The sequence below is a fragment of the Ixodes scapularis genome, unplaced genomic scaffold (genome assembly GCF_016920785.2).
Source record: "Ixodes scapularis isolate PalLabHiFi unplaced genomic scaffold, ASM1692078v2 PGA_scaffold5__190_contigs__length_132052651, whole genome shotgun sequence".
In the NCBI taxonomy this organism is placed as follows: domain Eukaryota; kingdom Metazoa; phylum Arthropoda; class Arachnida; order Ixodida; family Ixodidae; genus Ixodes; species Ixodes scapularis.
In genome coordinates, this window is record NW_024609880.1 from 90,692,542 (window position 1) to 90,705,586 (window position 13,045).

The 13,045-nt window shown below is 43.1% G+C and overlaps 1 pseudogene; it reads left to right on the forward strand.

The window, feature by feature from the left end:
* Positions 1–423: 423 nt before the first annotated feature.
* LOC115318265 lies at positions 424–10,799 on the forward strand (annotated as a pseudogene).
* The last annotated feature ends 2,246 nt before the right edge of the window (positions 10,800–13,045 follow it).

Sequence of the window (13,045 nt, forward strand, 5' to 3'; positions counted from 1 at the left end):
CGAAAACGCACGCGGGTGCAAAAGCCAATACGCGTCGTAAACAACAAAGTGATATTTCAAATCGCGACGTCGGAGTGCGCATCCTGCGCTTTCGTTCCACGTACCGCCGAAATGCAGCGAATTGTCGCATCTGGCCACAGTATTCTTTATAATTAACATGAAAAAATGCGATGATGCAGGAGCATTCGGTACCCTGGAACAACAATGCTTCCATCTGTTCATTCGAGGCATTTTTTATGGCATTTTGTTTATTAATCCTGCAACGGGAATTTGGCTGACGTTCGGCAGAACACAATAGTTCAGTTACCAATAAAAACTCTCAAACGCTCTTTTCTTTACGTTACATCTACGTAGTCAATGTTTCTAAGAAAGTATAAAAGGGCGATATTTTAGGCGATATACGAATTACGTTCGAAACATAAAATGTCTTTCTTTTCAATTGCACTAGCAACCTTCCTTGTGGCAACCAGCCAGCAATTTGGGCTTTCGTCCACTGTGAGCTCCCAAAAAACGCCTTACGAAGATGATCCAAACAATTTTGAACACCAACACGCAACTGGCGTAAGTAACTATTAGAAGTTCTTGTAATGAACCGCATTCAGGCCTATATGTTGTAACCACCGTGAATTACTGTGAAACTTGATTAGAAAGAACTAGAATTTGTGTTTCTTTAGGTAGGAGAAGTGGAGATCGGTGGCCGAGTGGCTAGCGCACACCGGCTCGGAGCGCATGAGGCGAAAGCTCACGCTGCAGAACCCAAGATCCCGGGTTGAATCCCCACCCCTGCACGTTTCGATCTTTATGAGCATCGTACCGGCGTGCAGTCGTGTATCACTACTGTGTGATGCACGTTCAAGACCTTAGGCTAGCGGTTGTACCGCACTGGCTAAATTGCTTATCTACAGCTGAGAAACCAGATGCCCACTAAGGTGGTCTAACTTCCGGCTGTATAAACATATACACAACAATCTCCTTTTTTAGGTGGGTGCATGCGATACCAGCTATTGCCGTTTGCGCGTTTCTAAAACAATATTTAATTTAAAGAGGCGCCTCGATGACGATTTTGTTTGCGATTATTTTCTTTGTCGTGGCTACAAAAATGATCGGAAAGAAATTGTGGTCTTTCTCAGTATTTATTAGACTCTTCTTTAATAAGCTGCTCCCTCCTCTACAGTCATGCCCTTAAACCTTAGGGATCTGTGTTCAGATTGAACAAATGGGCTTTTATTTTTCTGCTTTTTTTTTTTCATGTTCCAAACACAAACATAGCAATGCTACCAGTTTCTAAAATGCGGAGGGGTTACACATATGCATGTCACCGCTTACGTCGAGAGAACATACACCAGCGCAATCTAGAAGGTACTCGAAGAACGCTTACGACCTGCGTATAACTACGGACCGAAGGTGGTGTTGTATTGGCAACATTAAATCTACGCACTATCGATGAAAAAAGATTGCCTATAACATTGGCCAAATTATTTGAAGCCCACAGTGATAATTAAAAGATTCGGAAATATAGACGCAGACGGGGAATGTCTCTGGGCCACCGGATATATTGGTGGTGCAAGAGTGTTATTTGGCTTGGAGCAGACACAAACGGTTGCAAAGCAATCGCTCACACTCAGACTTTAAGGACCCATGAAACGAATTTTGGGATGGAGTAAATCAATTTATATTGGGATTTTACTAATAGCACATCGTTCAGTGGGCCAAAAGAACAAAGGTAGAAAGTCAGAAGCCTGACTTTCGCTACAAAAATTTGCAAAACATAGCGGACTATTTCGTACCTTCTTCCCTTCGTAAGCTCTCCGCCTTTTCACTGTGATACATCCGCGGACCCCGCAGCGCATCACCAGGGCCCAAGCGCACGTCACACGACACCGGACCTCACTTAATCCCTTTACCCCTAAGCTGACATTGCGGTGGAAGCTACGCGCTTGCCGGACCAATCAGCCGCCTCCCTTTCATCACCTGACCTCATTCTCTGCGGGTCGGCATGCGCGAGAGGGCGTGATCATGTGGAAAATGTGTGGCTGGCCCAACAAGCACGTAGCTTCCACAGCACTGTCACCTTCGGTGTGAACGGGGTGCGGAAAGCAACTGGTCAGAATTTTGAGCGACGGGCTAATCTTCTAGGGGGACAATGGCTGTGTCCGGGCTACACAAGCGAGATTCCGAGCAAAAGGGGACTCCCTTCTTTCCGACTTCTTGAACTGTTTGGTACAATGCGCGATTTATGAGTTGAGGAGGAAAGCTAAACAGAAAAAAGTTGAAAAAGCGTTTCATGACTCCTTTAAATTCGTGAAACAGTGTTCACAGGCAAAAAGCTATACTCAGGCCCCGCAAGCCAGGTATCATGATCACCTCCGCTCCCACTCAACCGCTTGGCTCGCTCTCCGCTGGACAACGTGAGCTGTACTGCTTGGTTGCCCTTTGCGCATTTCGGCCTCATAGCGCTAGCCTCTGTATGCATAAAAAATAAAACACAAATAAAATAAAATTGGCGGGTTTCCCGTGTCAAACCAACGAAGAGCACCTGGCACACGCCGCAGCGGAGGAGTGAGGATTAATTTCGCCAACTTCTGGACCCTTGGACGTGCAACCGAATCTCGGCTACACGGCACCTTCTTCGCAATAAGCCTCCGTCAGAAGGCGGGCGACGCAATCGGGATGCGATCCCGCCAGCTGGGGATGAATTGGTAGACCGGCTATTTGCTTCGGACCCACCGCGAGGCGGCTTACAATAAGAAGCACAATTAACGCATGGTAACCTATAAGGCTTTCGCGGAGTTAACATTGATTACCCCACGATGGTCTGTTTGTTCGCTTCAATTTCAATGGAAAAGTCCAACGTTTTGCACACACTGTAGTCTCCCAACGACCTACAACCCGCCAACGAACACTTATAAAGCAAAGTTAAGAATGTAAGGTCTATAGCTTTCAAAATCCCTGAGCGTGCGCGAGAACACAGGCACCCATTGCTTTCAATTTATTACGATACTGTTAACGCGGAATAAACAAATATTCTTAGTCTGGAGCTGATACGCTGAATCGATGCATGCCTTCCGATCAAAGCTCTTTCTTGGCATCAGCGAACGAGTGCAAGTGGCGGAACACGCGCAGAGATAAGATCACAAACTAATTTGCAGATACTCTGAAAGCGTTCAGTCTGAGGGCCTTCAATATCTAGGTCAGAGCTATTTGACAGGACAAGGTGTATCTTTAACCCGAAACAGATAAGCAGGGTTAAGAAATACACGTAAAAGCAAGAGACAACACATAATGTCTTCGAGACGTTGTAAAAGAGACGTTGTGTTCTGCCCATCTCTTTTGTGTGTGTTTCGTATCCCTCCTTGTCTCGGATTATGTAAACTTTTTACCAACTCGCCTGCGCACGAATATTTCCCTCAGATATTCAGTAGGCTCTTTCATATAGATGCTCTGCGTGAAAAAAAAAAAGTTGGTGAGCCTGCTGCGTGATTGCGAGAGTGAGAATATCTTTACGTGTGTGTGAGTTTATCATATTTATTTCCAGCTCCTGTGTAGCAGTGACACGATCTACGTAATGAGTCACACATATACGCCACAGCCTCCAACTGAATGCGTATCCGTAAAATTTACGTCGGGACTTTGTAACGGAACGTATCAGGCTCTTCTCAGGCACCGCTTAAAGGACTCGAAAAAAATGTAAGCGTAAAATTTTATTAGTATTTCTAAAAGTGAAAATGCGAAATTCATATCTTATTCCAAAATTCTATGTACAGCTTGAACGTAACCGTCCATCCATTCACCTCGGGATCACACACTGAGGACAATGCGCTTTTCTTCACCTTTCCAAGTAGTAAGTATGCATAAAAATCGTAACGTTTTCTCACTTTCAATAGGCCAAATCAAAAGTTATCAGCATCATTAAAAAAAGAGCCTTAGTGTTACCTCACGAAGCAAGGGCTAATGTCGCACCAGTAAACAAATCAGGCTTTCTCAATTATATGTAACTTCCCCAACAAAACGAATTGTATTTTTTTGTATTAAATTGTTCAAAATTGGATTTAATATCGTTTGAGTTTAAAAGAAAGCTAAATCACTTTAAAAAATGTGGTTAGGAGCTAACCTTTATTAATTTTTGTCCCTTAAATTCAGTTATCGCACTTATGTTGGGCAAAAGTAACCGTAAACCGCGTTTATTGTGAAAAAATAGTGCAGCGATTGACGCCGGGCGTGCGACGATTCTTTCTGCCACCTATTCTCTGTCCAGAGCGTCGTGACCTCATCGTCGACATCCGCAAGCCAGCTTAGGGGCGACCAAGGGTACCCCGCTGGTGACGTCGTATTGGCTAGTTTTTCTCTCCGCCCTCACGCTTTCCTACCTTCGGCGCGCCGCAACCGGCTGTGCCACGCATCTACGTCGAACGTTTAATTTGCTATTACGACTCCCCTACTAATGGGATGGAAATAAAACTCAAGACACGTCATTTTTAGAGTGTTTCCAGTACAGCTGCTACTGGTTGTTCGAATTCAAGGACCTATTTAACTCAAGTCCAGGCGCAGCTGACGCTACGAACTGATGGGAGCAATCAGACAGTGTCGAGAGAGCACCGTCATGGTGTTCCTCAAGTCTCTGTACGTGTTATGTCATCACGAAACGAATCCTAAACAAAAAAGATTCAGTGACTTGCGTTTTTGACGCTGTTCGATGCGTCCCATTAGCTCGTTGCGTCGGCTGTGCCTGGACGTAAGATGAAACGAAGCCGGGGGATCATCCTGAAGGACAAGTAAGCCGGCCCTTGGCAGCCATAGTTGCGACGATATCTCGTTTCGTATTGTGTAGAGTCCGGCATGCCGTTGTTTGTGGCGGTTGAGGTCGGTTCTCTTGAGATTGCAAAAAAAGCTGCTGCAAGTTTGGGCCATTTCGTTGCACAGCACTGGAACCCGACGTGGTTGTCGAGGCAAGAACGGCAACGGAAGGTGTAGGGTCGCCTGGGCCTGCCGAAATCGGATTGCAAGATGAGAAGTCAGGTGCGTAGTATCAGCTGTTTCTCGACTTCAGCTGAGACAAAAGAATAGTTGACAATGAATCATCAAATTTCATAATAAAATCATTTACGATATGTGTTTCTCTTTCGTTCTTGTCTTTTGGGCATTCTTGTGAATGGCGGCATAAAAAACCCTGTCCGTATCCTATTTTGTTCGCGCTTGTCGCTTCCTGATTCATTGTTCGGGGGTCTTATCACCTAATGGTGCATTCCGATTGGATAAGGAGCGGTAAAAAGTTGCTCAGGAAACGTAATGCCCTGAGTTCTTCGTGCTGCCAAGGAATAAAACTTCAATTAACTGGACCGAGTTTATATTCTGTCTTTTGCAAATACTACTCAAGTCCTCGCAAGCACGCTTTTATTAACTGAGGATTATAATAGTAAACATTGTTACCAGTGTCAAGCGGAATACGTTTCACCCTCGAGGCTAGCCATGGAAAATTTTCTCGTCCTCAGCAATACAAAATGCTAGTGCAAAGGAGGTGGTAAGGCTAAGGCCCCAGTGAAGATCACTTTTAGAACACCTTGTCTTTATTGCTTGACGCTCCTTTACCAGAGACACTGCATCGATCAATTGATTTCATTTTTCAGCGGCAAAGTATTATAATGAAGTTTGGATATTTCTGCCTTTATAGCGAAGGTACTTTGAGCAAGCGGAGTATCGACGTTAAAAGCTAAAGATAACATAAGTGTTTTTCAGTAACAATTTGACTCAAAATTTCACGCAGGCAAAACGCAGTGAATTGGCGTGACGTATTACAGTACCCAACTGTCCGTCTTAAAGACCGACGACCAGACTCGAGATTCTGCAAGGCAGAAGATCCTCCTCACCATGGGGAGGAGGAAACAGGCAACGCTAGACAGGGTAGAAGGGGGAGAGGAAGAAGCGAGGAAAAAGTGGAAAGCGCGAAGTGGTCGTCGGTTTTTAAGAGAATCAGTTTTTTTTTTTTTTTTGGGGGGGGGGAGGGAGGAGGACAAATAAATGTTTGTCTCTAGTCTTTCTAGCCTTCCGCTGCGAGAGGTATCAGGAAAGACAAAAAGAAAATATACGCACATGCGTCGCAGCATTCCGCGTAGACACAATTTAAAGATCTATACGATGCGTATCATAAACAGTTCACGATTTATATGGGTTCGTTATATTCACTCCTCTGGGTTTAATTAGCCCCATGCAACTAAATACATGTTACTCCTTTCTTCGGCTTAACTTCCACTTAAAGTTAATAGGGTCACGGACACTTTATTAATCTTCTTTTTTTTATTTAGGTCCTCAGCCGTCGTTGTATAAATTTTTGTACATCAACTCAGAGAAGACGTGTGCTGTTCTGCGCGCAACGCATGAAAAATATGGGACAGGTAAGAAAAAATTTACTACCTTTCATGACATCCTTCATTTTCAAAAAATATACTTTTTACCTAAGCGTATTTAAAACATTACAGAAGATTTCGTATATTCTACAGGTAACCCCTTCCCTCTCCCCCAAGTGCGTAATATTTGCTTAGAAACGCAGGTGTGACAAATATATTGAAAGTGAAACGCGAAATATCTTCTGATTCAGGCTAATCTGGCGGAAATAAGTCTTACAAAAAATTATTTTTGTTAGCTTAGACCTGCTAAGAAATTTTACAAAAACTATACTTTTATCTTGCAATTATCGCCTGGTCTTTCGCCATAGACCTCCTGCTTCTAGACAACCCAGATTCTCCAAAGAGAAAAGGCAAGGGCTAAAGAGCGCGGGTAGTTCGATGCAGCATTAAAAATACCACCGACTACTCCGTTCTAATTCCGTCTTCAAAATTAACTTCTACAAAATATGGTCTTTATGGAAACGATAAAAGTAAAACGTACTTTTTAATAAACTAATATCTTTTAATATATTTCTGTCACCACGAGTTCAAAAAGTATGGCTTACGATTAATTGGCGAACGATTAAAAAAGGCAGAGAACCAGCCCAGTAATTGCGGATAAATCTGAATAAACATCCGTGAAAATGTTTGTTACACAATTTGCATCGTTTTTCTTTTTTTTCAAAAGGTGTACTATTTTGTTTTCTACTTTTTGTAATGATTGATTTCACATTTGTGTTACTCAAACACTCGAATGAATGCCAACGCTCGCCTCAGAAAAGCCATTTGAACGTAGCTGCAAATATAGTGATAGCGAGCAAAAAACTGTAAACAAAATGCCAAAAGAAAAAAAAAATATGCACGCACACATTGCCTTTTTGTTCCTGCAACTATTCCTTTTGTCCTCAGTATTGTTAGCGCTCTTCTACCATTTCATTATTATGTACCAACAGACGAACGTAATGCTCCCTGTAGCAAGTGCACGGAATTTACGACCAGTAGTATATGGCTCACGCCTTTATTAACAGAAATATTGGGTCGTCTGTGACAACAGTTTGAAAACCGCGAAAGTCAGGATGCGTCCCTGGGTTATATAAAATATTTTTCTATATATTTGTTTGACATTCAACAAATATTAATTGGACGTTCCAAGTTAACGCTTTACTCATTAATGGCTGTTTATTAACTAATAAACATACACGAAAAGGCTGACGCTGCTAATATGCTGATCGGCTGCTTCGTAAAAAAAATAACAGAAATGCCAACGTAAGTTTACACTAAACGAAGAAATAAAATCACATTTACCCACACAGACTCAGACAAGGACCACGATAACAAAATTATGTTGTTTTTGATGCACTCGTAAGCTTGTAAAGCATATCTGAAAAGACGAGAACCGAGAGGTCCTTTTTTCTCGTCTCTAGGCTTTCGTGAATATCATTTTTCCTATTGGACTTGTGACAAAGACGCATTTAGAGTAAAGACAAAGTTTTTTTTTAATTGGCCGAGAAACTGCAGTAGCATGTCGCTTTTTTGTTGTTTTGTTTTATTTAGAATGCCTAAGCATAGGCAAGACAGGAGATAAGAGTGTTAGCGACGAAGCTCCTTAGGGTCTACCCTTGTCCGTCCGTCCAAACGTCCGACCTGCCGGCGTCCGTGCTCACATGAAAAGAAAAAATGTTTGCGCAGTAGACAGGATTCCAACTTGTGAGGGGAGACCCCATTGGATTTCTAGTTCATCGCCTTAACCTCTCGGCCACGGCTGCGGGACGAGTAGGGGGCTCTGAGATGTGGTAGTAACTCAAGAGCTGGGGTTTCTGTCATGCATGAAATGTTGCATGTAGCCGCTCAACGTCTATACAGGAGGGGGCGCTGCGGTCAAATGCGTATATAATCGCATTAAACTTTGCATGCATTGGCTCAACTTTTATAGAAGAGAGGGCGCCGCGAGCAAATGCTCAAATGCGTATATAACCACGTTCCATACCACACATTCTCTTTCCGACATGGACCGTTGACTTAAGCGGTGGTGAGGCGTTCCCATGGCTTCTAGCGGATCCAAGCTGATCCGCTAGAAGAACCACTGGCTCTGCATTTCACGGACCATAAAGCAGTAATAATGAAGTCGAAACGGCAACTCGGAACTCAGCACTACCTATGAGCAATAAAAAAAAAAGATCGGCACCATCAGCACTACCTATGAACAATGAAATCAGTATCATTAGCACCACCAGACCTTCGCCCCAATCAACATCATTCACCACGTTGAGATGCGGCCATTTTATATTTTATTTTCCAATGAACTTTATTTGGCTATGTGTCATGGCATTTGACAATATCAACATGAATGTAAACTTTTCGACTTTTACACTTAAGTTAAACGATTACATTCAATTAAAAACCATAAAATTCGTGCATCATATGGCAAGCTTATGGCTCTAAAAAAATAGGAATCGTTGATTTCGTGACGGCGACAAAGGGAAAACTGACTGCCTGTACGGCGCGAAAGTTCTGCTCTTTGCTCACCTCGTGCGTTCGTTTAAAGCCCCAATGCGCCCGCTAGCTATTTTTACCCCCCGATCTCAACCACGCATTCACAACATGCTCTTGGCCGTGTCGTCACCGTGCGTTTTTTGCGCGCTCTTTAAGTTGCCCATTTTGTGGCGTGCTCCTACTTGCGTTCCGGTGCGCCAAACACAAGTCTTGAAACACGTGCTCTTTGAACAAACAAACACACAAAGACAGGACAAGAAGACCAGTCATCGTCCCTTACATCCACAATATTTCCCACGGCCTCAAGAAAACAGCGAACAGAGTCAATGTGGACATCGTGTTTTCAGCACCCACCAAACTGTCCAGCCTTTGCAAAAACGTAACTACACCCTCAAATTCCGCAATCTGCAGCTCCAAGAAGCATAGGACCAACTTTGTGCCTTGCGTTGAGGGGGTTGTCTATTCATTCCCCCTTTCATGTGGAAGACAATACGTTGGACAAACTGGGCGATGTTTAAATGACCGCCTTCGAGAACACTCCAACAACATTGTAAACGCTAACTCTGGCCACTTGGGGATACACTGTCGGGATTGTGGATGTGTCGGGCACTTCAACAACAGCACCGTGTTGGGCAAAAGTGTAAACCAATTAACAAGGGAAATCATCGAAGCCGACAATGTCATACGACTAAAGGACAAATGTGTTAGTACGCCGTCGATAACATTATTACGAAAAGAGATTAATTATTTAGCCGCGAATTAGCCTAAACGTTAGACAGAAATTTTTACTCTTATGTCGTCTTTTTCTATTTGCAAATCGTCAAAAATCTGAAGAAGTAGAAGCCGAAGTAAACCACGAAATACAAAGTTGTTAGTGAGCGCTGTGTGAAAGGAGTGTTGTTTGGGTGTGTGAATGCTTGAATGACAGCTTTTTGAGTGCGCTAAACGTCGACAAACTCTTCGAATTGTCCCTCATTCGATTTTTTTAGATATTCTTCGGCCGCTTAATACCCACGCAAAAAGTACCAAGTGATTTTGGCATAAAATGAGCGCTACCGCGACTTTTTCCGAACTCGTTCCACACGTGACAAAGATGACAACGGACAGAAGGCGATTACGTGTATGGTCTATACATGCCAGGCAATTGGGACCCTTCTACGCTGATATTTACAGTTATCTACATAAAACTGGAGCATTCCAGAATTGCCGTAAAAGTGTAAAAATAACCCAGCTGACATAAATGGAGAAACGCCCATCCCATTGGGAAGCAAAAGCACTACAGAAATCGCTCCGCGCAACTATGACTTTGTAAAAGTGTTTCGGTTAATGGCAACAGACCACAACACTCGAGAAAGTCAGTGAAACATGTATGTCATGAATGCAGTGACAGAGGCAGTTTCTAAACGTTTCAATTAATTTTTTTAACCTAACAAACTCAGTCCTACATTTTTTTTTAACATATTACGTAAAATGGGGTTCTGGCGATTTTTAAACAGCGTCACCTCTCTTCTTACCCAATACCCACCATCAGTTGTAGCCACTAAAGTGATGCCCTTTAGTACCTGAATTATAATATCCAGTAACTGCTTGCTGCAGACCACCAAAGATACTTGTTTTCCGCCGTGCCAATAACTTTAACAGAAATATACGAACACGTTGTTAATGCGAGCGAAGACTTGGTAGGTTCCTTGAACTTCTAATAACAGTTAACTATTATTGCATCGACAAATGTATTCCTAAGTTGTCCCAACTCGACGTTTAATGTATCAACTCTTTTGTATTTGTTTTCCAGGTTGCGAATTGGTTTCAGTCGGAGATGGACGGGCCCCTCTTCCTGTTCCCCAGGAATGTATGAATGTCTACACACAAAACTGCCCCAACACAACATCTGAAGTATGGAAAGACGACTGTAAAGGAGACCAATAGTAGAAAGCGACATCTCCTTTTAGTAGGAAATGTTTCTTTGTGTTTACCACTATACTAGTATTTCAGAAGTATATTTCCTTTGTCATGCTATCGCCAGTTCAAGTCTATAATTAAGTGGTTGTGTTAACTGAACTACAATTATATGATGGGTAAAATAAAGGATGACGACTGGGAGCAGAAGTGTAAAGGCTCACGTTGCAAAATCGAGCACTGTTATGTGTCTACTCCGACGAGGCCGAGCTCGATTCACTGTAGACATATTGCTATGGTCCGCAACACCATCGCTCTACAAGACCCTCTTGAAGACACATGAAGAAGGCTTTCCAACGTTACCCAAAGTTAATAGCATCAACTGGTCTCCACCCTTATTTTCCTCTAATATAAAAATAAGTATATGCTGCGAGGACATAATCCCTTGGGCGAATCACAGGGGCTGCCGGTCCTAAACTTCATGGAAGCCAACAGCCACCACCAATCACACCAGGATCCAGCCGGTGACCCCAACTATCCTCACGTAACTTTGGCTATAAATTACTTACACCGACATCACATTGGCGGCCATTGGGGATGCCTTTCTACACAGCGCGTGTCTTCTGGGGCATACAAAAAGCACAATTCAATTTGTTTTACTCTGCAAATACAAGTAGGAATGACCACCAGTGAATGCCGTATGAAGTTACGTGCACGCCATGTATAAAAGGGGTACCAGGAGAGGCGCGCGGTAGGGACAAACTTGGTTTTCGAACGTTACTAACAAACCTAATGTCTGATTAAAGGGAAACTGAAGCGCGGTTCTGTATTTCAGGAAACACACTTAAATCGTCTTCATTTGGGTTCCAGGAATACAAATATCCAAATTATTTTTGAATTCGGTGCACGGGGCTGCAGAAAATCATTATCGAAATACCGCTGAAGGCCCTCCTTTCCGGTGCGTGACTTCATAGAAGGAGTTTCCGAAATCTCCGATCTTGTGCGTATTCAGCGCCTTTCAAAAGCTATCCACGCGTACTCTTGCTATTATAAAAATGGTCAGAAAAATACGTCACGACTGCTGTCATTTCAAGGGAATATGCCTGGCAAGCTTGCGATTGCACGCCCTGTCCACACCAGCTACACGCGCTTGGCGGCCGAAAGATTCTAGTATGACGTAACGACTGGTCGGAGGTTTTCAGTGTTTTCTCGCGTTTCGTTAAATTTTCGGCGAATATGTACGTGATTTTTAGAGTGACGGGATAAAAAGACGCCAAAATTAGCCTCTAACTACTTTTTTTTTTATCAAGAGCCTCTCTGGTTGGTTTTTTTTTTAACATACTTCCGAACAAAACATGGATCGAAACGTGTCTCGCATGTCGGTACTCCAGCCCCTAGAGGGAAAGAGGGGGGGGGGGGGGGGTCCAACGATTTTAAGATTAAAAGAATTCGCATCTAGTCAATTTTACGTTGTTTATCGTGTCCCGGAGGATAAAGAAAACATCTCATTCATTAACAAATGTCGCAATTCCGCTGCATCATGGCAAAGCCAAAGTCGAGCTTTTCCCCCCACCTGCAGCCGCAAGTGGCAGCTGAAGGAACTACAGCGAGAAGTTTAAGTGACCTCGCTCGGCTCTAAGCTGCAGCATAACACCCGATAATGTCAGCATAGAAACGAAGAGGAAGCGTCCTCCAAGAGACCACACGGGAACCCACATGGCACCCCGAATTACGTCACTAGGAGTGCGACCACGTGTGTCCTTGAAGACTGGGAGTGAGTTGAGGGGTGCCGGAAACACCAATAGTTATCTTTTTTTTTTTTTTTTTTTTACAAAAGAACTACTACACATAGGCGAAATCTGTTTTATGTTATTTACTTTAGAAGTGTCAGAGGACAACTTCCACAAATATTTGACCGAGGTCCGGAAATCGCTGAACTCCCTCCTCCCCTCCCCACTTTAAACAGTACGCGATGAAGGAATACAAACTAGAAGAGCGAGAATGTGCAAAATATACGAATGTGGCAGAGCGTTCTACTTTAAGTTCGGACGAAATGCCAGTCATTATCGGTTAGGTATAGCTAAACATGTCTCACTACCCAGGATGTAAAGCGGTTTAACAATTATACAAGATTTTCGGTTTGGTATTTAAAATGTTTTGCGGGCTCCAATTATTTTCACCAATAAAATATTCTCCCTCGTGTTACATCAGAATAATAAAAAATAGCTAGAATGCTCAATATTTGCATACCTTAGAAAATACATATTTCATCATTA